General features: G+C 35.8%; 1 long non-coding RNA gene across 3 annotated transcripts in view; it reads left to right on the plus strand.

The window, feature by feature from the left end:
* The window catches only part of LOC105477031 (uncharacterized), a 381,703-nt gene that overhangs the window by 127,343 nt on the left and 226,998 nt on the right, over nucleotides 1-27,362 (plus strand). Inside the window, exon 2 of one of the 3 annotated variants that reach the window (XR_011616856.1) lies at nucleotides 14,774-14,850. The exons of the other annotated variants lie outside the window; for them this stretch is intronic. This is a non-coding gene — a long non-coding RNA (uncharacterized lncRNA). The remainder of the gene's footprint in view (nucleotides 1-14,773; nucleotides 14,851-27,362) is intronic. 3 annotated transcript variants of the gene reach the window in all.

The following is a 27,362-nucleotide window of genomic DNA, read 5'->3' on the forward strand; positions in this document are numbered from 1 at the left end:
GATTAATCAACCAACTAAGATTTTAATAATACTTCTGTGTATCATGCATATTCTTGTTTATGAATCTTGGTCTATTATTTCCTCAAATTGGTTTGTTTATGTTTTTAAATTCCCACATTTTGGGGGGAAATGTTGAGTTAAATATTTTCTTTACTGACAGATGACTAAGCCTCTCATCTTTGAGACCAGGGTTTGTTCACCCTGACTCCTCTTTTAAAGTCAGTTCTTAAGTCTTGTTATTGTAAAAGCTTTTATGGCAAAGTTGTAATAAAATTTTTAAGAATTGCCAAATATTACTTTGTTAAAAATTATATTTAAGATATATGTTTCCAGGTGCTAAAGTAACTTTAATAAAACTTTACTTATTACTGAGCTATGTGGGGATTTTTTTAGCAGTAAATTCCAGAAAAGGAAAAATCAAGAACAGTGCCACATATAATCCTTTGACCTTAAGCGTATCTTATTTACCTGAGGATACATGACATTACAATCATTCTTAATGTAGCTATTTACTTGGGTTATTTGACAATGAACAGATTATCCTTACTCAATCGTATATTTTCCTCATTAAGACAGAAGACGATGCCTATTTTTAAACCATATTATTCGGTTCTAATGCATAGTACTATTCAGATATCTGTGGTCTAATTTTAACGAAAGTAAATTTTAAGAGAGCCTTGTTAATTAAAGTATATTTTTAGAATTAGCACTTATCCTCTTGAATCATGGGGACTGTAGACTTACTAGTAAGAAAAAAGATAATTATACTGCACTTCAATGTAGTTTTAAACATGAATTTTATTGCGTATATTTGAAGTTTGCAACATGGTATTATGAAATACATATGAATATATATGTATATGAATGTATATGTGTATATATCTATATGTACATATAGATATATGTCTTGTACATAATCCAGGTCTATAAGATTATGTATATACAGCGATAGAAAAAGTTGTGTGTCAATTCAAGTGTACTGCATCTATTGTCATATTAGACCTCAGTTGACCTGAAGAATATATATACCTATAGATCATGCAATGATTAGTAAAGCACGTTAACATGACTATCATCTCACATATAGTAGTAACTTTTTTGTGTTAACAAGAGCAACTAAAATCTCTTTAACAAAAACCCCTAACTCAATACAATTTTACTAACTTTAGTCTTCATGTTGTACCTTAGGTTTCTAGATTTGCTCATTCTACGTATTTACTAGTGTGTGTCCTTTGCCCTATGTCTTTCTATTCCTTCTTCCCCACTGCACAGTATTCTTTCATTATCTATCTCTGGGTATTTCAGCTCTTTATAAAATTTCACATGTAAGTGTGATCCTGTCATATTTTTCTATCAATGTGTGACTTATTTCACTTAGCATTATGTCCTCTAGGCTTATCCATGTTGTTGCAAATGATAGGGTCTCCTTTTTTAAGGAGGAATAATATTCCATTGTGTGTACATGTATATGCCACATTTTCTGTATCCATTCATCCATTGGTGGGCATGGAGGGGATTTTTTTTTCCCCCTTATATTGGCTGTATATTTCCCAAGTAGCCAAATATGTTTCCCAAGTAGTCAAATATATTTTAACTTCACAATGTGGTTTCTTATACTATGGTGCAAGTGTTGATTCCAGTATTGTCATTTTAAAAGCTCATCAGTCAAACAATGTTGGTCATTTAGTAATTTATTTAGCATCTTCTATATACAAGCGGCCTGTTAAGGGCTGTGAAGGGTAAAAAAATATTTGAAGTTAAGGTTTCTGCCAAAAGTTGCCCCATGAAAGAATAACTAAAAACAGAAGGCTATACGTGATTACTTCAAAATATTTTTAGTTCAAGAAACAACTACAGCGGGAGGTCAGATGATGCAGAGTTCAGTGACAGTTAGAGGGAGGGAAGAAAGCTGCTTTGGGAAAGTGGGTTTTGAATCTGGAAATAGAAACTTCCAGAAACAGAAATAAAATGTGGATGTACAGAAAGGACTTGGAGGACCATTCCAGCTGGGGAAACAGCTGTCAAATGACAGATGCAGGAAATTTAAATAAACACTTGGGGACAGTGAGAGGTTAATACAGAGAAGTAGCTGGAAAATAAGGTTGGATAATAGGTTTGAAACATATTTTAAGGGACTTAAATAATAACTTAGGACATTTTCATTATAGTTTACAGCTCTCAATAATTACTCTTTTCTCAATGTTACAAAGGGAAAGAATGATTTAGAAAATGTACCTGACTGAGTGTAAAATCTATGTCAAAATCCAAGAGAACTAGAGTTGCCTAGATATTCTTGAGGAAGAAAAACAGTTTGGAGGATTTATATCAAGTATCTTTACCTTAAAGATACAAAAATGAAGACACATAAGCATATTGGTAGAAGAAAAGATAAATCACTCAATACATTAGCATAAAGAGCCCAGAAACAGACCTGCACACCTAAAATATAGCAAAGGCACCAATGCAATGCAATAAATGGTGGAAGATAAAAAGGATATTTGTGTAGGAATTTTTAAAATGTGAACCCTGATTCTGACCTTATATCATAAACAAAATTTGAGACAAATGATGGTCTGTTAATGTGAAAGATAAACACATACATAAGTAAATATGCAATTCAGTTTCTTAAAAAAATGGGCACAATGCTTCAATAGTCACCTCAGGGGGAAAAAATATCCAACTAGCCCAGGTGCGTATAAAATGGTGCTCAAGTGTATTAGCCCCCATGGAATGCTCATTAAAATCACAATAAATATAATTTAAACTCCTATCAAATTGGCTAACAATCAAACAATGGCCAGTATTAAGTGTTGCCAAGGGAGGGTGTGGCTCAACTGGAGATTTGATATTGGTAGGTGGCAGAGTAAATTCTGTCTATAACATATGAAAATATCTGGCAATGTCTAAAGCCAAATGAATATGTCTTTGATCAATCTTGTAACTCAGCAATTCCACTCTTAGGTATATATCAAATACCAATGAGTGTTTATTTCTATTAAAAGATGTGCATGCAAACTTTAAAACAACTTACAGAAGTTTTATTTATAATAGCCTCAAAATGGAGCAGTCTAAAAGTCCAATATAAGGATAAATGAACTGTGGTACATTCTTACAATAACAGAAAAAGGACAGCATAAATACTTCTCATAGTTATGTTGAATTAAAGAAGTTAGACACTAAAGAATGCATATGATATCATTTCATTTGTATGTAGTTCAAGACAGGGATCACACTAGTGATTATCTTCGGAGGGTGGTTGTTGCCTGAGATGAACTATGAGAGAGCCTTCTAGGGGGCTATAAATGTCTTATATTCTAATTTGTATGGTAGTTATAGAGGTAGATACATATAAAAATTCATTGAAGTCAACATTTAGGATTTATGTACTTTACTGTAAGCAAATTATTCTTCAATATAAAATCAGAAAACCAGATTTTAGAAAGTCTCGCTTTTTAAAATTGCTCATCTACATGTTTTTCTCTGTGTATCCACTTTTGTATGCATCTGTTACCTTCTCCTTTCTTAGTTGATTTACTCTTATTACTCATGTCGTCTGTTTACTGAGTCTGTGAACTTTTACCTTGGCTCTCAGAACATAAACACCCAGGACCCTTGGTGTTACTTGCTTCCATCTCTGAGATAATACTTACTGCTAATATTAATTGTGAGTTACTGGGCTAAGTGTATTATATGCAGTATCCCATTTAATTCACATAATGAACTCATGAACTGGCTACTATTTTCATCATTTTACAGGTGAAATTTGAAAGATGAAGTAACTCTCAGAAGAACCAGAATTTGAATTTAGATTCATCATATTCCAGAGTTTAGGTTCTTGAATATAATGCTATAGGAAAACCTGATAACATGAGAAAGATTAATTCTAATTTTCCAAGTTTTTTTTTTTTTTTTTTTTTCCATATCAGCAGTGCAAATTGTAAGTCACTTAAAATCTTACAGATGGGCCAATTCAGGCTGAACGAATGTAGAGAACACATCATAAAATCAATGCTTAGGATGATCACAGGGGCTCTGGGTGGAAACCAATGCTCTGCCATTGCTGTATAACTGTTGAGAATTACATCACCTGTTGGCCTCTTTCATTAATCAGAGGTCTGTAAAAATTAAAAAATAATATAAAAAAGGAAATACGCTAAATTTACCAATGGAATATAAAAATAAATGTTGATTAGAAATGAAAGAAGAGACATATTTTGTGTGCCAAACATTTCAAAAAGTAAAACGTTCTGAAGTCAGTTTTAAAAAATCTGTCGATTCCTGACCCCATCTGTAGACGCCATTGTAGAAATCATAAAACATCATCTAATTTGAAGTTGGACATGTCAGGAAGTGCATTTCAAAGACTCAAATTATTCACTTTTATTCGTCTTTGGAATTAACAAGTAGACTTGTACAAAGTAGTTTTGTTCAGTGAAAAACAATATTTGATAATTGTAGCTAAAAAGCATCTGTAGTATTCTGTAGTTTCCTTTTTTATATAGACTAAAGCCTACCACGATATGTTTTGAAAGATGAGATTTCTCTAAAGCCATGAGTATGAGTACTATCTTGTCTACATAAATATGTGCACATTTAAAGAAAAATGAACTGGGTTTTCTGTTCATAGAAGTTTAAACTGTGACTGATAATTTTCCAATTGGATCTAGATAAAAATAATTATTAACTTCAATAGAAATATATGGATTAGATACAAATGCATTTGTTAAGTCAAAGTTCAGCATTAGCAAAGTTATGACTTTAAAAATTAATCCTCCTGTGTGATTATCAATGAATGATCATAAAATGTCTCCTGACTTATCCCAAAATATCATATTTATTGTCATAAAAGAAAATTTCATTTAAAAAATTATGAGTTTTATAATTAAAAAATAAACATTGAATAAAATTCAATATATAATTTAAGAATTCTCTCTGAGCTAGGATTAAAAATGAAATTGAAATGGATTTGCTTAAACGTAGTAAATTTGTTGCTTTAAGTTTCCCATAACTGTCAGAATAAAGTATGTGAGGATCCAATATATTGTATATAGTTATTTTCTATCTTCTAAAAAATAATTTACATTTCTAAATTTTTTTTCTCATTTGACAGTAAGGAAAACCAAGTTTCAGAACATAAAAATATAATTCCTAAGATAATGCCATTAGGAAATTGTTCGTATACATCTACTGAAATAATCATATGGTTTTAAGTCTTTAATCTGTTAATGTCATGAAATACATTGAACGATTTCCTAATGTTAAAACAACTTTGTGATCCCAGAATAAACCCAGCTTAGCATGTTTTGCGTATATTTTTGGGATTTTGTTTGTCAATATTTTATTTAGGATTTTTTCCATCTGTATTTATGACATTATATGAGCCTTAATTAGGTTTATATGGTAGGGAAATAGTTCCATTTTCAGCACTGTATAAGAGTTTCTTAAAATGTATTCTTGAATTTATGTTAGAAATCATTTAGAAAACCATTTGGGCCTGGTATTTCTACCCTTTTGTGATTGTAATATTAAACAGAAAATGTAGAAAATATAAATGTATGGCTTATTGAATTATTATCACAAAGGAAGCACTTATTTGACTACCATTTTGATAAAGAATATTATCCACAGCACAGAAATCCTCTGAGGCCCAAGTGGTACCACCTCTCCTCCCCAAAGTTAAATGCGATTCTAACTTCTAACACATTTACTTTTGCATATTTTTAAAGTTTGTAAAAATAGACTCATAAAATACTATTTTTGCCAGGATGATTTTATTCTGCATTAGATTATAAAATTCATCCATGTTGTGGCATGTGGCTATGATTCACCTGTTTTCACTGTTGCATAGTGTCTACATTGTTTGACTCTGCTAAGGACATTTGTTTGTTCTACTGTTGCTGGACATTTGAGGCTTTTGCATTTTTGGCTGTTATGAATAATGTTACTAAGAATATGCTTATACCTTTTACTAGGTACACGTGTTTTGCTATCTATATACATAGGAATGTCACTGCTAAGGCAAAAGGTAATGCCAAACAGTTTAACATGGCTGTAATAATTTATACTCACACAGCATTGTGCACGCAATCCTGCTACTCCGTATCCTTGTTAAATTTTAGCATTGTCAATCTGTACAATTTTAAGTATTGTGGTGGTTGTGCAATGATATATCATTGTGGGTTTTGTCTAAATTTTCCTGATAACTAATAATTGAGTATCTTTTAATATGATGAGTAGACATCTGAATACCCTCCTTCTGAAGTCTCTATTTAAGTCACTTGCCTTTTTCTCTTGGGTTATTGTCTTTTTCTTATTGATTTTCAGCACTTATTTTTATATACTGGATATGTATCCTTTGTTGGATGTATGTCTTGCCAATATCTTCTGCTACTCAATGGCTTGCCTTTTTACTCTCTAAATGGCATGCTTTGATGAAGTTCTTTTTTAAAATTAATTTTACTGTGTATGTTTGAGGTTTATAATACAGTGTTGTGAGATACATATAGATAGTAAAATGGTTACTATAGTGAAGCAAATTAACATATCTGTTATCTCACGTAGTTACTTTTTTATAACAACAGAAGCTTAAATTTATTTATTTAACAAAAATCCCCAATACAATTTTATTAACTATACCTCTCATGCTATATATTGTCTCTCTAGGTTTGTTCATCCTACATATTTGGTACTTTGTATCATTTGACCTACGTATTCCCCTCTCCACTCTGCTACCCTAATGATTCTTATTTATAAAGTAGTCTAATTCATCAGTTTTCCCATTAGTGTGCCAACACTTTGTGTCCTATGTAATAAGTCTTTATGTCCTATTTAATAAGTCTATATTTTTATATATGCCAAAAATATAAAATATACGCATATGTGTATTTAGCAAAAAGTGTTGGTATTTTTCCTGTTACATGGGCCTCCACAATTCTTTTGTAAATGATAATTGAATATGCAGGGTTGGGACTGTGGTAGTCAGGATTCTTAGATGACCCCTAAGTGCTCAGCTCCTAGTATATATACATCTTCTAGTTATTTAGTGGAACATTATGTAGGTATTGCTATAAAGGGTTATGGCAGATATAATTAAGATGCCAAATCAGTTGAGTTTAAGATAAGGATATTATGTAGGTAATCTGACCTAATCACAAACCTTTTAATGCTGGGTCTATAGATCAGTAACAGGGAATTCAGGGACATTCAGCCTGAGCAGGATTCTCTGTTACTCACATTGAAGATAGAGGGGGCCATGTGGCATGGAATGTGGGTGGCTTCTAGGAGTTGAGACCAGAAAGCATGGAAATGAGAACTTCAGTCCTATAGCTGCAAAGAAACTGAATTTTCTCAACAATAAGAATAAACTTGGAATTATATGTTTTCCCAGAGCTCCAGAAAAGAACTCAGTCCAATCTACGACTTGATTTCAGCTGTATGGTACCCTGAGCAGAGGACCCAGGCACACTGTGCTAGATTTCTGGCTTACAGAGCTCTGAGCTAATAAATGGCTATTGTATTAGGCTTCTAAATTTGTGGTAATTTCTTCAGCAGCAATAGAAAACTAATATAAGGATTTGCATTATTGTTTATGTGTTGACCTAGCACAATCACTTAAAAATTTTCTTTCCCTACTGATCTTCAGTGGCAACATTCTAACAAATCAAGTTTTCTATTTGTCTTTCCTTGAACCCAGTTTGAAATTCCTAATTACTCCAGCTAAGTAATATTTCTTATACCTTATAGAGCAAGCCTTCCACCTTGTTACTCTCCTTTGAGAGTGTCTTTCCTCTTCTTGTCCTTTGTATTTCCATATACATTTTGGAAGCATCAATAAATTCCATAGGCTGTCCAGATTGATTTTGGAAGAACTGGCAACTTTGTAATATTCAGTCTTCCAATACATAAACATAATATATAATTTATTTTTCATATTACAAACTGATGCAAGTTGGAATACGTTACTTTTCGTGTACAATGGCATATTTCTAAGTTTTGTATTCTTCTCTTTATCAAGTGAAACTTTCAATAGATATTACACAAAAAACTCAAACTCAACATGTTCAAAATGGAAAACACTCTCATTTGTTCAAAAGTAATTACTTCATTCACTTGTGAATTAAACTCTTGTGAAAATTGTTGTGAAAATCATTATCAGTGTACTTCCTAGGTATTATAAAATGGAAAGTTGTTTATATTTATTTCTCCGTGAAGCCAAAAATGAAATTCCTCAAGGAGGCATGGTAGATCAGGAATCTATCATTATATTTAATTTCTCCGTGAAGCCAGAAGTGAAATTTCTCAGGGAGGAATCATAGATAGCCAAAACCTATTAGTTGTTTTTTACTTTTATGAGTCTCTTTCACCTAAAATTTAATAATAAACCAAATCATTTTCAGTTTATTAATCTCTCAGTTATGCGTACTCCTCTCTTTCATCTTTGTAATTGTTCTAGTTGAGTCCCTTTGAATTATTTCTCACCTGAACTACTCTAATAGCTTTCTAAATTGTTTTCTTCCTTCTATTTTCCACCTATCTCTTAAATATTTTCATGCTGATTCCAGGGCAATGCCTTTTAAACCACAAATCTGATCATGACATTCCTTAACACCTGTTTAAAATTAGTTAGTGGTCCACCATTTTCTTCAGTGTAAAAATCCTTGAATACATGACATTTTATCCCACATTCTTGGAATTATTGGACCATCTTTTCATAGATTACTGATGCAATTACCTTCTACTAATCTTTCAAAGTATAACTAAAATGATCTTTTCCATAAATTTTGCATGAGATTCCTTAATCTCAACTAGGTTTTTCAGCTGCAAAGCGTGTAGCTGGGGTACTTACAGAATTCTTAGGCAGTTTGCTTGAAGATTTTTACCGTTTTCCATTTTATGAGGATTTCGTTGAAGTTATTGAAGACCCATTTATCCCTCAGGTCCTTTGATAAACAACAACAAATGAGATTTAAACTATTTTCAACTTGTCTGTTATTCTAATAAGATTCCTTTTTCTCCTTGAGAGAAGGTTGCGAAATTGTACTCATTGGTTTTTATGATATAAAAATGCTACTAAAAATATGAATGAAAATTAACAAATGCTTAGGATGAGAAGTTTATGCTTTTACATCTCATTCCCTAGAAGTAGTATATAGCAATTACAATATAGAGTTTGTTTACAGCAAGTTTTTTTTTACTGTGTTTTAAAAATATATTTAACAAATATTAATTTAGAGCCTAGTACATGGGAGAAGATGTGTTAGTTGTTGAGATATGAAGAGTATATCACCTTCTCTTGTAAGAACATCTCTTTCAAGGAGTTTAAATTATCAACAGAAACAGAATACCATGATTAGTACTGTGATGGCCTGGTGTAAAACGAGCTATCATGCCAAAGGAGATTCCCTGTGTTAGAAAGCTGTCTTGGAGAAAATTTTGAAATCAGTGAAGTACACTATTTTCCACCTGCTTTTACCTACCTAAACCTATTTCCAATCACACCACGTTTGGTTCAGTAGTGCTGTAAAATAATTGTTTATCTCTCTTTGATTTAATTTCAAATTCTATTTTAGATTCAAGGAGTGCAAATGTAGGTTTTTACATGGGTATATTGTGTGATGGTAAGGTTTGGAATATGAATGACCCTTCACCCAGGTAGTGAGTATAGTAACCGATAGGTAGTTTTTAGTCTACACCCCCACTGCCTAATAGTCCTCAGTATCTATTGTTCCCATCTTTATATCTGGGTCTACTCAATGTTTAGCTCCCACTAAGTGAGAAGATGCGGTAATTGGTTTTCTGTTTCTGCATTAACTCGCTTAGGATAATAGTCTCCAGCTACATCATTGTTGCTGGGGGACATGATTTCATTCCTTTTTATGATTGCATAATATTTGATGGTATATATGTACCACATTTTCTTGATTCAATCTGCCATTGATAGGCATTTAGATTGATTCCATGTCTTCGCTATTGTGAATAGTGCTGCAACAAACATATTAGTGCAGGTGTCTTTTCGGTAGAACAAATTTATTTTCTTTTGGATTTATATACAGTGATATGATTGCTGGATTGAATGATAGTTCTGTTTTGAGTTATTTCAGAAATCTCTCAACTGCTTTCCATAGTGGATGAATGAATTTACATTTCTACCAACAGTAGAGAAGTGTTATCTTTTCTCTAGCCTTGCCAGCATCTGTGATTCTTTAACTTTTTAACAACAACCATTCTGACTGTGGTTTTGATATGCATATCTCTGATGATTAGTGATAATGAGCACTTTTTCGTATGTTTGTTGGCCGTGTGTGTGTCCGCTGAGAAGTATTTGTTCATGTCCTTTGTCCATTTTTAAGGGGATTGTTTTGTTTCTTGCTTGCTGATTTACGTTTCTTATAGATTCTGGATATTAGACCTACGTCAGAGGCATAGTTTGTGAATGTTTTCTACCCTTCTAATAGGTTGACTATTTGCTGCACTGATATTTTCTTTTACTATGCAGAAGCTCCTTATTTTATTTTATTTTCCAAGTTAGGATTTTTTATTTTAAATTTAGAAGATCAGAGAAGCTATAATTGCATACATGAAAGAATTGTTCATTCAGAATATTTCTGTCAAATGTTTACTATTTTCCCACTGAATGCCTATGTTGCTAGAGATTCTAATTAATTCATTCAATTAATAGAAGTGAGATGGATACCTCTTCTAATGTAATTGGAGGAATTAGGGGGTTGAAGAGGAGATGCAGGAGGAGAATAGTAAAGGTTTGATTATATAAAATGACAGAACTGACTATGGATTCATAAATGGATTGTTAGAAGACATCGAGTGCCCTTTTTGAGTTGCATAAAATTGAGCAATCCAGGTATAGGAGGAAAGAAGTTAGACAGGATTAGGATTTGCTCTTTAGTATAATGAAAAGACAGCAGGGTCAGAAATTAGGTCTCGAGTGAGGGAATGATTGAAATAGGATATGAGGTTTAGGCTAGTGAAGACAAGAATAGTAATGCTGGAAAATATAGTTGGACCCTGGTTCCCATGATCTCAAAGACGTTGAAGACTAGATTTTATTTGGATAACGGGATGTTAGAGAAGCATTGGAAAGATTTGATTTGGGAGGAAAGAAATAGTAATTTTGTATTTTACACCTGGGTATGGAACCAACTGAAAGGAAAACTCAGGACTGAATTGGATGTATTAATACCACATGTTCTCACTTATAAATGGGAGCTAAACAGTGACAACACATGGAGACAAGGAGGGGAACAACAGATACTGGAATTTACTTGAGAGTGAAGGGTGGAAGGAGGGAGAGGATTGGAAACAACACCCATTGGGTACTATGCTTATTACCTGGGTGATGAAATAATCTGTACACCAAAGCCCTGAGATACGCAGTTTACCAATGTAACAAACCTGCATATGTACCCCTGAACCTAAAATAAAAGTTATAATAAAAACAAAAGACATGAGAGAGCTTGTTCTCTCTCTTTCTGCTCTCTGTCATGAGGATACAGGAAGAACATCATCTAGAAACCGGCACTCATGCCCTCACCAGATGCTGAATCTGCCAGAACCTTAATCTTGGACTTCCCAGTCTCCAGAACTATGAGAAATACATTTCTATTATTTAAGCCACTCAGTCTGTTATTCTGTTACAGAAGCCCAAACTAGGACACTCCTAATTATTAAACCTGTGTTCTATAAACAACTTTATCAAAAGCAAAGCTGATATTCTGATCAGCTGGTTTTCTCTTACTGTGTTAGTTTGCTCAGGATAATGGCCTCCAGCTCCATTCATGTTGCTGCAGAGAACATGATCTCATTCCTTTTCTATGGCTGCATAGTATTCCATGGTGCATATATACCACTTTTTAAAATTCAGTTTTCCATTGATGGGCGTTTAGATTGATTCCATATTTTTGCTATGATATTAGTGCTGCAATGAACGTAACTTGTGTATATGTCTTTATGGTAGAATGATTTATATTTTGGGGGTATATATCCAATAATGGGATTTCTGGGTCAAATGGTAATTCTGTTTCAAGTTCTTTGAGGAATCACCATGCTGCTTTCCACAATGGCTGAACTAATTTGCAGTCCCCTCAGCAATGTATAAGCATTCCCTTTTCTCTACAACCTCACCAGCACCTATTTTTTTAGTTTTTAACAACAGCCATTCTGGCTAGTGTGAGATGATATCTCATTGTGGTTTTGATTTGCATTTCTCTAATGATTAGTAATGTTTAGCACTTTTTAATTTTTATTGGCTGCATGTATATCTTCTTTTGAAGAGCATCTGTTCATGTCCTTTGCCCACTTTTTAATGGGGTTGTTTGATTTTGCTTGTAAATTTGTTTAAGTTCCTCATAGATCCTGGATTTTAGACATTTGTCAGATGCAACGTTTGCAAAAGTCTTCTCACATTCTGTAGGTTGTCTGCTTACTCTGTTGACAATTTCTTTTGCTGTGCAGAAGCTCTTTAGTTTAATTAGGTCCTATTTGTCAATTTTGTTTTTGTTGCAGTGGATTTTGGCATTTTCATCATGAGATCTTTGCCCGTTTCTATGTCCAGAATGGTATTTACTAGTTTATCTTCTAGGGTTTTTAATAGTTTTGGGTTTTACATTTAAGTCTTTAATTCCTCTTGAGTTGATTTTTATATATGGTATAAGGAAGGTGTCCAGTTTCAATCTTCTGCATATGACTAACCAGTTATTCTGGCACCATTTATTGAATAAAGAGTCTTTACCACATTGCTTGTTTTAGTTGACTTTGTCAAAGATCATGTCGCTGTAGATATGCAGCATTAAATGTGGGCTTTCCATTCTGTTCAATTGGGCTATGTGTTTATTTTTAACTAGTACCTTGCTGTTTTGGTTACTGTAGCCTTGTAATATAGTTTGAAGCTGGGTAACATAATCTCTCCAGCTTTGTTCTTTTTGTTTAGGATTGTCTTGGTCATTCAGGATCCTTTTTGTTTCCATATGAATTTGAAAATAGTTTTTCTAATCCTGTAAATAATGCCTTTGGTAATTTGATAGAAATAGCATTGAATCTATAAAGTGCTTTGGGCCGTATGGCTATTATAATAATATTGATTCTTTCTATCCATAACCCTAGAATATTTTTCCATTTGTTTGTGTTGTCTCTGATTTCTTCCAGCAGTATTTTGTAATTCTCTGTAGAGATCTTTTACCTTTTTGGTTAGCTGTATTCCTAGTATTTTATTCTTTTTTTGACTATTGTGAATTGGATTGCGTTTCTGATTTGGCTCTCACCTTGGTGGTTACTGGTGCCTAGAAATGCTACTGATTTTTTTGTACATTGATTTTGTATCCTGAAACCTTACTGAAATTATGTATCAGTTTTAGGATACTTTTGGTGGAATCTTTAGGATTTTCTAGGTATAATATCATATCATCAGTGAAAAGAGATAATTTGACTTCTTTTTTCCTGTTTAGGTGCCTCTTATTTCTTTCTCGTGCCTGATTGCTTTGGCTAGGGCTTCCAGGACTACACTGAATAGGAGTGGTGAGAGTTGCTATCCAACTGAGAAGTTGGTATCCTTCTCAGTCCTTAAGGGGAAGGGTACAATAAGATTTTGGCTGTTGGCTTTTCATAGATGGCTCTTTTTATTTTGAGGTATATTCTTTTGATGCCTAATCTGTTGAGGGTTTTTATCATGAAGGAATATTGGATTTTATGAAAAGCTTTTTCTGAATCTATTGAGATAATTATGTTTTTGTTTTTAATTATGTTTATGTTGTGAATCACATTTATTTATTTGCATATGTTGAAGCAACCTTGCATCCCAGGCATAAAACCAACTTAATCATGGTGAATTAACTTTATAATATGTCACTGGATTTGGTTTGCCAGTATTTTATTGAGGATTTTTGCATTTATGTTCATCAGAGAAATTGGCCTGAATTTTCCTTTCTGTTGTCGTTTTTCTACCAGCTTTTGGTATCAAGCTGATGCCGGCTTCACAGAATGAGTTAGAGAGGAGCCCCTACTTCTTGATATTTTTTTGAATAGTTGCAGAAGGATGGAACAGTTCTTTATACGCCTGGTAGAATTTGGCTATGAATCCATCTGGTCCAGGGCTTTTTCTTGGTTGGTAGGCTTTTTATGACTGATTCAATTTGGGAACTTTTCATTGACCTGTTCAGGTTTTCATTTTCTTCCTGGTTTAATCTTGGAGGGTTGTGTATTTGCAGGAATTTATCCACTTCCTCTGGATTTTCTAACTTTTGTGCACAGAGGTGTTCATAATAGTCTCTGAAAATATCTTGTATTTCTGTGGTATTGACTGTAATGTCATATTTGTCATTTATGATTGTGTTTTTTTGGATTTATTTCCATTAATCTAGCTAACAGTCTATCAATCTTGTTTATTCTTTTGAAAAATCAATTATTGGTTTCATTGCTTTTTTATAGATTTTTGCATCTCAGTTTCATTCAGTTATTCTCTGATTTCATTATTTCTTTTCTTCTGCTAGCTTTTTGAATTGCCACATTTCCTGCACTAATTCTTTCACATCTGAGACAACTGTGGAATAAGTTGAGTATAGTCAACTGACTTCACTTTTCAGTGTTTTCAGAGGGCCAAGGCTCTCTACAGAATCTATATTTGTGGGTGAATTAGTTCCCTGGGTTTCACAGGTAATACCTATTGGCAGAATATTTTTGGTGTTGTAATTTGGGCTGTGAACCAGTAGATGACGCTTAAGAGTGATGGCCAACAGATATGCTATGCAGTTCTTTTGTATTCCAGCGCATTTGCAGCAGCACTCAGTGGTGGGAGATGGGGAAAGAAGTGACCTCCTCATCATGTTCACTCCTGGGCATTGGGTAAGCTCCCTCCAATCACTGGCACCATACCCGTGTTTCCTTTGTTAAATGTTCCATACAACAGTGATATAGTTTGGCTCTGTGTCCCCACCCAAATCTCATTTAGAATTAAAATCCCCATGTGTCGAGGAAGGGACCTAGTGGGAGGTGATTGGATCATGGGGGTGGTTTCTCTCATGCTGTTCTCATGGTAGTGAGGGAGTTCTCGTGAGATTTGTTTGTTTGATAAGTGTCTGGTATTTCCCTTGCTTGCTCTTTCTCTCTCCTGACACCCTGTGAAGGTGACTGCATCCCCTTTGCCTTCTGCCATAACTGTAAGTTTCCTAAAGCCTCCCCAGCCATGCAGAACTGTGAGTCAGTTAAACCTCTTTCCTTTATAAATTACCCAGTTTCAGGTATTTCTTTATAGCAGTGAAAAAATGGACACACACGAATTCCTCAGGCAAAAGCCACCCTTCCTGGACCAACCCTGTGGCAGGAGACACACCCTATTCTTGCACCAACCCAGAATCCCATACCTCTTCCCCCTTGCAGTGCTCTGAGAGTGAAGACTCCTCTCATGCTTAAGCATCAACCACAGATCTCTGCTGGACAGTCCCGAACTGTGCACAGCAGCCCTGGGGCATTGGGACCAGCTCATAGCTCCATCATCTGGCCTGTCAGGGTCAGGCACCAGCTGTGCTGGGAGATCTAAAGTTTTCCCAGGCCACTGGGAAGTACTCAGGTGTGGCCACCAGCAAAGCACCCAGGATGAGCAGCAGAGGTGGTGCTGTGTACATGCTCATGTGGGAGTGGCCAGGCAGCGGTTTGGGGAGGGGCTATCATGCAGGAAGCCCTGCAGAACAGACATGACCTAGTCCCCTGAGAAAGTCAGCCCTGCTCTCTCTTGGCCCTGAGGTCAGGTAGGGTATGAGCATCTCAGAGGAAGATGGGGAACTTTGGGGATAGGTACCTATGGCTGCATTCTGCTGCAGCTTTCCTGCACACAAAAGTCTCTGTGTTCTGAGCAGGTTGGAGCTCTGTCTCTCCTGGAGCTCTGTCTCTGCCTATTCATTGGGCAGATCTCTCTGACAGTTCAAATGTCTATGGGGGACATGGGATCTCTTGCATGTAGAATCCCAGAAGTCTGTGGCAAGAGTGGGCTGCCCCACCTTTCCTTTCCTTATCCCTTGCCTCAGAGCCACTCAGGGCCAGGAACTAACCCTAGCATTCAGCAACCCCTCGCAGGGCTCCCAGCTTCCTCCCTCTTTTGCCTTTGTGTCTGTGTCACCTCTGCACTGACACTTGGTGTTTCCTCTCTGAAGTGTGTTCTAAGTGTTCTAAGTGTGTTGGTTTACTCGATAGTTTGGTCATTCCCAGTGGGAGCAGTGTGTCCTGGCTGTGTCTCGTTAGCCATCTTCTGTCTCTCCTCATTTAAGTTGTTTATCAAATATTTTAAATAATACAATGTAAGAAATACTTTTCAAGACAAGGTTTTTAATATACTGGTAAGAGGGATGGCAAAAAACCCATATGCAAAAAGGAAAAATTAGAGACCCAGTTGCATTAAAATATGATATTAAGATCTATCATTTTATGTGTCTGACATAACTCACAATAAAAGGACAAAAACAATACATTTGAAATAGAATAAAGATTAAATGTAAGAGACAAACCTATACAAATCTTATGATTTATGGTATAAGTTATTTATAATTTAGAAAACTCACAAAATTCACAAAACATCAAGGAAAAGGCTGTAATTTTCCTACATTAAATGAATAACATCTGTTCATGAAAAGACCCCACAGAGAAAGTGTAAGAACAAGACACATAATTTATGAACTGGGAGAGAGTATATGTAAAAATAGATCTGATTAAGAATTTGTATCCAAAATATGCAAAGAATTTCTTTAACTCAATAATCCAAAAGCAAGCAACTCAATTTAAAATGAGCACAGATTATGAAAAAGCATTTTACAGAAAATAACACATTAAAGGGCAGATGCCAACTGCAAGCTCAGGGAATTGCTCATTGTAAATGTGATCAGCTGTGGTTTCACAGCTGACAAAATGATAACAGTTAAAATTTGAAGATTACGAGTAGGAGTTATGATATCTAGTAACCTGAACTCTTATACAAGTTATTGAGAGTGTGGATTTTTACAAGCAATTTGGAAAATAATTTGGCATTAGATAGTAAAGTTGAAGATGTCTAAAATCTATGGTTCAGCAATTCTACACTTGGGTTTAGATAAGCTGTATTCGTGTGTCTGAAGCCATGTACCAGATGATCCACAGCAGTATTGCTGCTAATAGTTTCTAACTGAAAATAAATCAAATATTATTAATTTTAGAATAGTGAAATTAAATATAGTCACATTTAATGCCATGACTGGATCACTGAAAAATAATATTGCATAAAAATATAAGTTGACAAAAACATAAGATATAATCACTTAGATAAACTTAAAAACATGCAAAACTAAGCCTCCTATTGTTCAGGGGAAACAATATGAATGAAAATAGTATTTTTTTAAGTCCCAAAGATGACTAACACAAAATTCGTGGCAGTGGTTATTTCTAAAGAGGGAGAAAGGAGGAAGATTCAGGGGCACACAGAGGACATATATATGGCTAATGGAAGCATTTTCATTCTTAATCTGGGTCAAACTGTGTACCATGCACAGTTTAAAAGTATTATCTTTCAGCTGCAAAAACAATAAAATACTTAGGAATATACCTAACCAAGGAGGTGAAAGACCTCTACAGGAAAACTACAAAACACTGCTGAAAGAAATCATAGATGACGCAAACAAATGGAAACACATCCCACAATCATGGATGGATAGAGTCAATACTGTTAAAATGGCCATACTGTCAAAAACATTCGACAAATTCAAGGAAATTCTCATTAAAATACCACCATCATTCTTCACAGAACTTGAAAAAACAATCCTAAAATTCATATGGAACCATAAAAGAGCCTGCATCACCAAAGCAGGACCAAGCAAAAAGAACAAATCTGGAGGCATGATATTACTCAACTTCAAACTATAAGGTTATAGTCACCAAAACAACATGGTACTGGCATAAAAATAGACCAATGAAATGAAATAGAGAACCCAGAAATAAAGCCAAATACGTACAGCCAACTGATTTTCAACAAAGCAAACAAAAACATAAAGTGGGGAAAGAACAGCCTATTCAACAAATGGTGCTGGGATAATTGGCAAGTCAAATGTAGGGGAATGAAACTGGATCCTTATCTCTCACTTTATACAAAAATCACCTCAAGATGGATCAAAGACTTAAATCTAAGCCCTGAAACAATAAAAATACTTTCCAAAGATAACTTAGGAAAATCTCTTCTAGACATAGGCTTAGGCAACGACTTCATGACCAAGAACCCAAAAGCAAATGCAACAAAAACAAAGAGAAGTAGATAAGACTGACTTAAACTAAAAGGCTTCTGCACAGCAAAAGAGATAATCACCAGAGTTAACAGACAACCCACAGAGTGGGAGAAAATCTTCACAATATACACATCTGACAAAGGACTAATATCCGGAATCTACAACGAGCTCAAATCAGAAAAGAAAAATACAAACAATCCCATCAAAAACTCAGCTAAGAACATGAATAGACAATTCTCCAAAGAAGATACACAGATAGCCAACAAGCATATGGAAAAATGCTGGACACCACTGATCATCAGGGAAGTGCAAATGAAAACAAAAATGCGATACCACCTTATTCCTGCAAGAATGGTCATAATCAAAAAACGAAGAAATAGTAGATGTTGTCGTGGATGTAGCGAAAAGGGAACACTTTTACATTGCTGGTGGAAATGTAAACTAGTACAATCACTATGGAAAACTATGGAAATTCTTTAAAGAACTAAAAAACTAAAGTAGAACTATCATTCATTCTAGCAATCGCACAACTGGATATCTATCCAAAGAAAAAGAAGTCATATAAAAAAGACACTTGCACATGCATGTTTATAGCAGCACAATTTTCAATTGCAAAAATATGAAACTGGTCCAAATGCCCATCAATCAATGAGTGGATAAAGAACGTGTGAGATATATATACACACATACAACATATATGTATACATATATTTACATATATGTATACATCTACATATATACATATATACATGTATACATATATATGTACATATAATATAGGTACATATATGTACATATACATACATATAATTAACATGTTAATATATAATTATGATATATATTATATAATGATATATGTAATATATGTAATAACATGTAATATATAATATAATTATTAATATTATATATAATATATAATAATATATGTATATATATATACACACACATATATACACCATCGAATACTACTCACCGATAAAAAGGAATGAAATGATGGCACTCGCAGCAACCTTGTTGGAATTGTAGACTTTTATTCTAAATGAAGTAACTCAGGAGTGGAAAACTGAACATCATATGTTCTCACTCACAAGTGGGAGCTAAGTTAGGGGACACAAAGGCATAAGAGTGATACAATAGACTTTGGGGACTCAGAGAAAGGGTGGGAGAGGGTGAGGGATAAAAGACTACACATTGGGTACAGTGTACACTTCTTGGGTGATGAGTGCAACAAAATCTCAGAAATCACTGCTAAAGAACTTATTCATGTAACCAAATACCACCTGTTTCCCCAAAACCTATTTAAATAAAAAATAAAAAGAAGAAAATAAAAAAATATTTTTTTCACTCAACTTCTAATAATTTTTTAAAGTGACAGGAATAAAAATCCACCTAACTGAAAAAATTGTGAACCTACAGTTTGAAATGACTCTTATCCTGAGAAAAAAAAGTTACATAGCAATTAACACCAAGCCATATCCTAGGTAAGCTATTAAAGTGATGGAAAAAAATTCTAGGCAGAAAATGCTAGTCAGATCCTGAGTGGGGGAAATATGTTTGACATTATCTTTTTCTGTGGGGACCTTCAGTATTAGCCTGTGTTAGAGTAATGCTTACAAAGTACTGAATAAAAGAAAATGTCCTTCAGAATGTCACATCCAGGCAAGGTTCTATTCTATGTGAAGAAAAAGCATATATTCAGAATTATGCAAGGACTGGGAGAATTTAATTTTTGTGAATATTTTTTAAAAATATCACTTGATGGGTGGCGGACCAAGATGGCCAAATAGGAACAGCTCCAGTCTCCAACTCCCAGCGCGAGCGACACAGAAGACCGGTGATTTCTGCATTTTCAACTGAGGTACTGGGTTCATCTCACTGGGGAGTGCTGGATGATCGGTGCTGGTCAGCTGCTGCACCCCGACCAGCAAGAGCTGAAGCAGGGCGAGGCATTGCCTCACCTAGGAAGCGCAAGGGGGAAGGGAATCCCTTTTCCTAGACAGGGGAACTGAGACACACAACACCTGGAAAATTGGGTAACTCCCACCCCAATACTGCGCTTTAAGCAAACAGGCACACCAGGACATCATATCCCACACCTGGCCGGGAGGGTCCCACGCCCACGGAGCCTCCCTCATTGCTAGCACAGCAGTCTGTGATCTCCAGCAAGGCAGCAGTGAGGCTGGGGGAGGGGCGCCCGCCATTGCTGAGGCTTAAGTAGGTAAACAAAGCTGCTGGGAAGCTCCAACTGGGTGGAGCTCACAGCAGCTCAAGGAAACCTGCCTGTCTCTGTAGACTCCACCTCTGGGGACAGGGCACAGTAAACAATAACAAACACAGCAGAAGCCTCTGCAGACGCAAACGACTCTGTCTGACAGCTTTGAGGAGAGCAGTGGATCTCCCAACATGGAGGTTGATATCTGAGAAGGGACAGACTGCCTGCTCAAGTGGGTCCCTGACCCCTGAGTAGCCTAACTGGGAGACATCCCCCACTAGGGGCAGTCTGACACCCCACACCTCTCAGGGTGGAGTACACCCCTGAGAGGAAGCTTCCAAAGCAAGAATCAGACAGGTACACTTGCTGTTCAGAAATATTCTATCTTCTGCAGCCTCTGCTGCTGATACCCAGGCAAATAGGGTCTGGAGTGGATCTCAAGCAATCTCCAACACACCTACAGCTGAGGGTCCTGACTGTTAGAAGGAAAACTATGAAACAGGAAGGACACCTACACCAAAACCCCATCAGTACATCACCATCATCAAAGACCAGAGGCAGATAAACCCACAAAGATGGGGAAAAAGCAGGGCAGAAAAGCTGGAAATTCAAAAAATAAGAGTGCATCTCCCCCGGCAAAGGAGCGCAGCTCATCGCCAGCAACGGATCAAAGCTGGACGAAGAATGACTTTGATGAGATGAGAGAAGAAGGCTTCAGTCCATCAAATTTCTCAGAACTAAAGGAGGAATTACGTACCCAGCGTAAAGAAACTAAAAATCTTGAAAAAAAAGTGGAAAAATTGATGGCGAGAGTAATTAATGCAGAGAAGGTCCTAAACGAAATGAAAGAGATGAAAACCATGACACGAGAAATACGTGACAAATGAACAAGCTTCAGTAACCGACTCGATCAACTGGAAGAAAGAGTATCAGCGATTGAGGATCAAATGAATGAAATGAAGCGAGAAGAGAAACCAAAAGAAAAAAGAAGAAAAAGAAATGAACAAAGCCTGCAAGAAGTATGGGATTATGTAAAAAGACCAAATCTACGTCTGATTGGGGTGCCTGAAAGTGAGGGGGAAAATGGAACCAAGTTGGAAAACACTCTTCAGGATATCATCCAGGAGAACTTCCCCAACCTAGCAGGGCAGGCCAACATTCAAATCCAGGAAATACAGAGAACGCCACAAAGATACTCCTCGAGAAGAGCAACTCCAAGACACATAATTGCCAGATTCACCAAAGTTGAAATGAAGGAAAAAATCTTAAGGGCAGCCAGAGAGAAAGGTCGGGTTACCCACAAAGGGAAGCCCATCAGACTAACAGCAGATCTCTCGGCAGAAACTCTCCAAGCCAGAAGAGAGTGGGGGCCAATATTCAACATTCTTAAAGAAAAGAATTTTAAACCCAGAATTTCATATCCAGCCAAACTAAGTTTCATAAGTGAAGGAGAAATAAAATCCTTTACAGATAAGCAAATGCTTAGAGATTTTGTCACCACTAGGCCTGCCTTACAAGAGACCCTGAAGGAAGCACTAAACATGGAAAGGAACAACCGGTACCAGCCATTGCAAAAACATGCCAAAATGTAAAGACCATAAAGGCTAGGAAGAAACTGCATCAACTAACGAGCAAAATAACCAGTTAATATCATAATGGCAGGATCAAGTTCACACATAACAATATTAACCTTAAATGTAAATGGACTAAATGCTCCAATTAAAAGACACAGACTGGCAAACTGGATAAAGAGTCAAGACCCATCAGTCTGCTGTATTCAGGAGACCCATCTCACACGCAGAGACATACATAGGCTCAAAATAAAGGGATGGAGGAAGATTTACCAAGCAAATGGAGAACAAAAAAAAGCGGGGGTTACAATACTAGTCTCTGATAAAACAGACTTTAAACCATCAAAGATCAAAAGAGACAAAGAAGGCCATTACATAATGGTAAAGGGATCCATTCAACAGGAAGAGCTAACTATCCTAAATATATATGCACCCAATACAGGAGCACCCAGATTCATAAAGCAAGTCCTTAGAGACTTACAAAGAGACTTAGACTCCCATACAATAATAATGGGAGACTTCGACACTCCACTGTCAACATTAGACAGATCAACGAGACAGAAAGTTAACAAGGATATCCAGGAATTGAACTCATCTCTGCAGCAAGCAGACCTAATAGACATCTATAGAACTCTCCACCCCAAATCAACAGAATATACATTCTTCTCAGCACCACATCGTACTTACTGCAAAATTGACCACGTAATTGGAAGTAAATCACTCCTCAGCAAATGTACAAGAACAGAAATTATAACAAACTGTCTCTCAGACCACAGTGCAATCAAACTAGAACTCAGGACTAAGAAACTCAATGAAAACCGCTCAACTACATGGAAACTGAACAACCTGCTCCTGAATGACTACTGGGTACATAATGAAATGAAGGCAGAAATAAAGATGTTCTTTGAAACCAATGAGAACAAAGACACAACATACCAGAATCTCTGGGACACATTTAAAGCAGTGTGTAGAGGGAAATTTATAGCACTAAATGCCCACAAGAGAAAACAGGAAAGATCTAAAATTGACACTCTAACATCACAATTAAAAGAACTAGAGAAGCAAGAGCAAACACATTCAAAAGCTAGCAGAAGGCAAGAAATAACTAAGATCAGAGCAGAACTGAAGGAGATAGAGACACAAAAAACCCTCCAAAAAATCAATGAATCCAGGAGTTGATTTTTTGAAAAGATCAACAAAATTGACAGACCACTAGCAAGACTAATAAAGAAGAAAAGAGAGAAGAATCAAATAGACGCAATTAAAAATGATAAAGGGGGTATCACCACCGACCCCACAGAAATACAAACTACCATCAGAGAATACTATAAACACCTCTACGCAAATAAACTGGAAAATCTAGAAGAAATGGATAATTTCCTGGACACTTACACTCTTCCAAGACTAAACCAGGAAGAAGTTGAATCCCTGAATAGACCAATAGCAGGCTCTGAAATTGAGGCAATAATTAATAGCCTACCAACCAAAAAAAGTCCAGGACCAGATGGATTCACAGCTGAATTCTACCAGAGGTACAAGGAGGAGTTGGTACCATTCCTTCTGAAACTATTCCAATCAATAGAAAAAGAGGGAATCCTCCCTAACTCATTTTATGAGGCCAACATCATCCTGATACCAAAGCCTGGCAGAGACACAACAAAAAAAGAGAATTTTAGACCAATATCCCTGATGAACATCGATGCAAAAATCCTCAATAAAATACTGGCAAACCGGATTCAGCAACACATCAAAAAGCTTATCCACCATGATCAAGTGGGCTTCATCCCTGGGATGCAAGGCTGGTTCAACATTCGCAAATCAATAAACATAATCCAGCATATAAACAGAACCAAAGACAAGAACCACATGATTATCTCCATAGATGCAGAAAAGGCTTTTGACAAAATTCAACAGCCCTTCATGATAAAAATGCTCAATAAATTCGGTATTGATGGAATGTATCTCAAAATCATAAGAGCTATTTATGACAAACCCACAGCCAATATCATACTGAATGGGCAAAAACTGGAATAATTCCCTTTGAAAACTGGCACAAGGCAGGGATGCCCTCTCTCACCACTCCTATTCAACATAGTGTTGGAAGTTCTGGCTAGGGCAATCAGGCAAGAGAAAGAAATCAAGGGTATTCAGTTAGGAAAAGAAGAAGTCAAATTGTCCCTGTTTGCAGATGACATGATTGTATATATAGAAAACCCCATTGTCTCAGCCCAAAATCTCCTTAAGCTGATAAGCAACTTCAGCAAAGTCTCAGGATACAAAATTAATGTGCAAAAATCACAAGCATTCTTATACATCAGTAACAGACAAACAGAGAGCCAAATCAGGAATGAACTTCCATTCACAATTGCTTCAAAGAGAATAAAATACCTAGGAATCCAACTTACAAGGGACGTAAAGGACCTCTTCAAGGAGAACTACAAACCACTGCTCAGTGAAATCAAAGAGGACACAAACAAATGGAAGAACATACCATGCTCATGGATAGCAAGAATCAATATCGTGAAAATGGCCATACTGCCCAAGGTAATTTATAGATTCAATGCCATCCCCATCAAGCTACCAATGAGTTTCTTCACAGAATTGGAAAAAACTGCTTTAAAGTTCATATGGAACCAAAAAAGAGCCCGCATCTCCAAGACAATCCTAAGTCAAAAGAACAAAGCTGGAGGCATCACGCTACCTGACTTCAAACTATACTACAAGGCTACAGTAACCAAAACAGCATGGTATTGGTACCAAAACAGAGACATAGACCAATGGAGCAGAACAGAGTCCTCAGAAATAATACCACACATCTACAGCCATCTGATCTTTGACAAACCTGAGAGAAACAAGAAATGGGGAAAGGATTCCCTATTTAATAAATGGTGCTGGGAAAATTGGCTAGCCATAAGTAGAAAGCTGAAACTGGATCCTTTCCTTACTCCTTATATGAAAATTAATTCAAGATGGATTAGAGACTTAAATGTTAGACCTAATACCATAAAAATCCTAGAGGAAAACCTAGGTAGTACCATTCAGGACATAGGCATGGGCAAAGACTTCATGTCTAAAACACCAAAAGCAACGGCAGCAAAAGCCAAAATTGACAAATGGGATCTCATTAAACTAAAGAGCTTCTGCACAGCAAAAGAAACTACCATCAGAGTGAACAGGCAACCTACAGAATGGGAGAAAATTTTTGCAATCTACTCATCTGACAAAGGGCTAATATCCAGAACCTACAAAGAACTCAAACAAATTTACAAGAAAAAAACAAACAACCCCATCAAAAAGTGGGCAAAGGATATGAACAGACATTTCTCAAAAGAAGACATTCATACAGCCAACAGACACATGAAAAAATGCTCATCATCACTGGCCATCAGAGAAATGCAAATCAAAACCACAATGAGATACCATCTCACACCAGTTAGAATGGCGATCATTAAAAAGTCAGGAAACAACAGGTGCTGGAGAGGATGTGGAGAAATAGGAATGCTTTTACACTGTTGGTGGGATTGTAAACTAGTTCAACCATTATGGAAAACAGTATGGCGATTCCTCAAGGATCTAGAACTAGATGTACCATATGACCCAGCCATCCCATTACTGGGTATATACCCAAAGGATTATAAATTATGCTGCTATAAAGACACATGCACATGTATGTTTATTGCAGCACTATTCACAATAGCAAAGACTTGGAATCAACCCAAATGTCCATCAGTGACAGATTGGATTAAGAAAATGTGGCACATATACACCATGGAATACTATGCAGCCATCAAAAAGGATGAGTTTGTGTCCTTTGTAGGGACATGGATGCAGCTGGAAACCATCATTCTTAGCAAACTATCACAAGAACAGAAAACCAAACACCGCATATTCTCACTCATAGGTGGGAACTGAACAATGAGATCACTTGGACTCAGGAAGGGGAACATCACACACCGGGGCCTATCATGGGGAGGGGGGAGGGGGGAGGGATTGCTTTGGGAGTTATACCTGTTGTAAATGACGAGTTGATGGGTGCAGCACACCAACATGGCACAAGTATACATATGTAACAAACCTGCACGTTATGCACATGTACCCTACAACTTAAAGTATAATAATAATAAATAAATTTAAAAAAAATATATCACTTGATGATGACATCAAGCCATCCATTATACAAATCCAAATGACTGAGGAATTGACAAGCTTTGGTTTAAAAAAAAGAGAAATAATTAACATTGTCTGTATAAATATGAAAGTAAGAGGAAAAAACTCTGAAATGTGTTGACAGAACATACAAATATTATAAACCTTACTATGAAAAATAATATAATAAATAGAAGAGATTTGGGATAACTGAGGAAGAAAAAATTGTTAAAAAGTTAAATTTTTCATCATTCTTGGTAGCAAGTAAACAGTGTCTAAAATTCAAACGTGTACCTAAAATGTAGTGAGTCCAACATTATAATGTTTGTGTTAATCATTTTTATTAGCTAGTGCAATCTTTTAGGAAATAATCTATATTCTATATAAAATATTTATTGTAAGTTTTAGCTTCCTCTGTTTTATTTCACAATCCTTTTATTTTAAATTGATGAAATAACATGTAGCTTTTAAAAATTAAAATATAACCTGTGAAGAAATATTACAATATTTTATAAAACGTTCTGTTTATATGTCAGCTTGTAAATAGATTTTTTGAAAATGCATCTATTATTTAAGGAACTTATTTTCTGAATGGTGGGATTTGTGTCGTTTTTTCTCTATTTTTGCTTTATCCAAGTTACGTAATTATGAAAAGACATAGTTTTACAGAATTGATAGTCACATCTTAAAAAATGCTTATACATTTTTACCCAATAATTTTTCCTTTAGGAATCTGTCTTATATAGATTCTCACAGAACATAGTTAAAAGGGTAGGCTTGTAAAGTTTACCTGCTTCTGGTGAGACCACCCTTGCCTGTACAAACGCTCCATTGTTACTCTTCGTGCTATTTTACCCTGATACGAAACTAGACAAACATTACAAGAAAAAAATACCGACCATTGTTCTGAGAGAAGTGAGCTACATGAGAAATGATTTTGTGCTTCCACTCTTAGATTCATTATATCACGTTCTACCTTTCTGTTTGCCTCTACTCAGCAAGAAATACGTGCATTCTAGATAGTCCTCCCCATTCCTGCTATAACCCCACAAAGCCATGCTCTGTGCATCCTCGTGTATTCCTTTCTCACCCTCTCACACTGGCACATCCAAATCCTTCTACTGGACACTTTGCAACTCACAATCAACTCATAAGCATCTTTTATTTTTTCAATCTCTTTGACAAAAG

Source organism: Macaca nemestrina, chromosome 19 (genome assembly GCF_043159975.1).
Source record: "Macaca nemestrina isolate mMacNem1 chromosome 19, mMacNem.hap1, whole genome shotgun sequence".
In the NCBI taxonomy this organism is placed as follows: domain Eukaryota; kingdom Metazoa; phylum Chordata; class Mammalia; order Primates; family Cercopithecidae; genus Macaca; species Macaca nemestrina.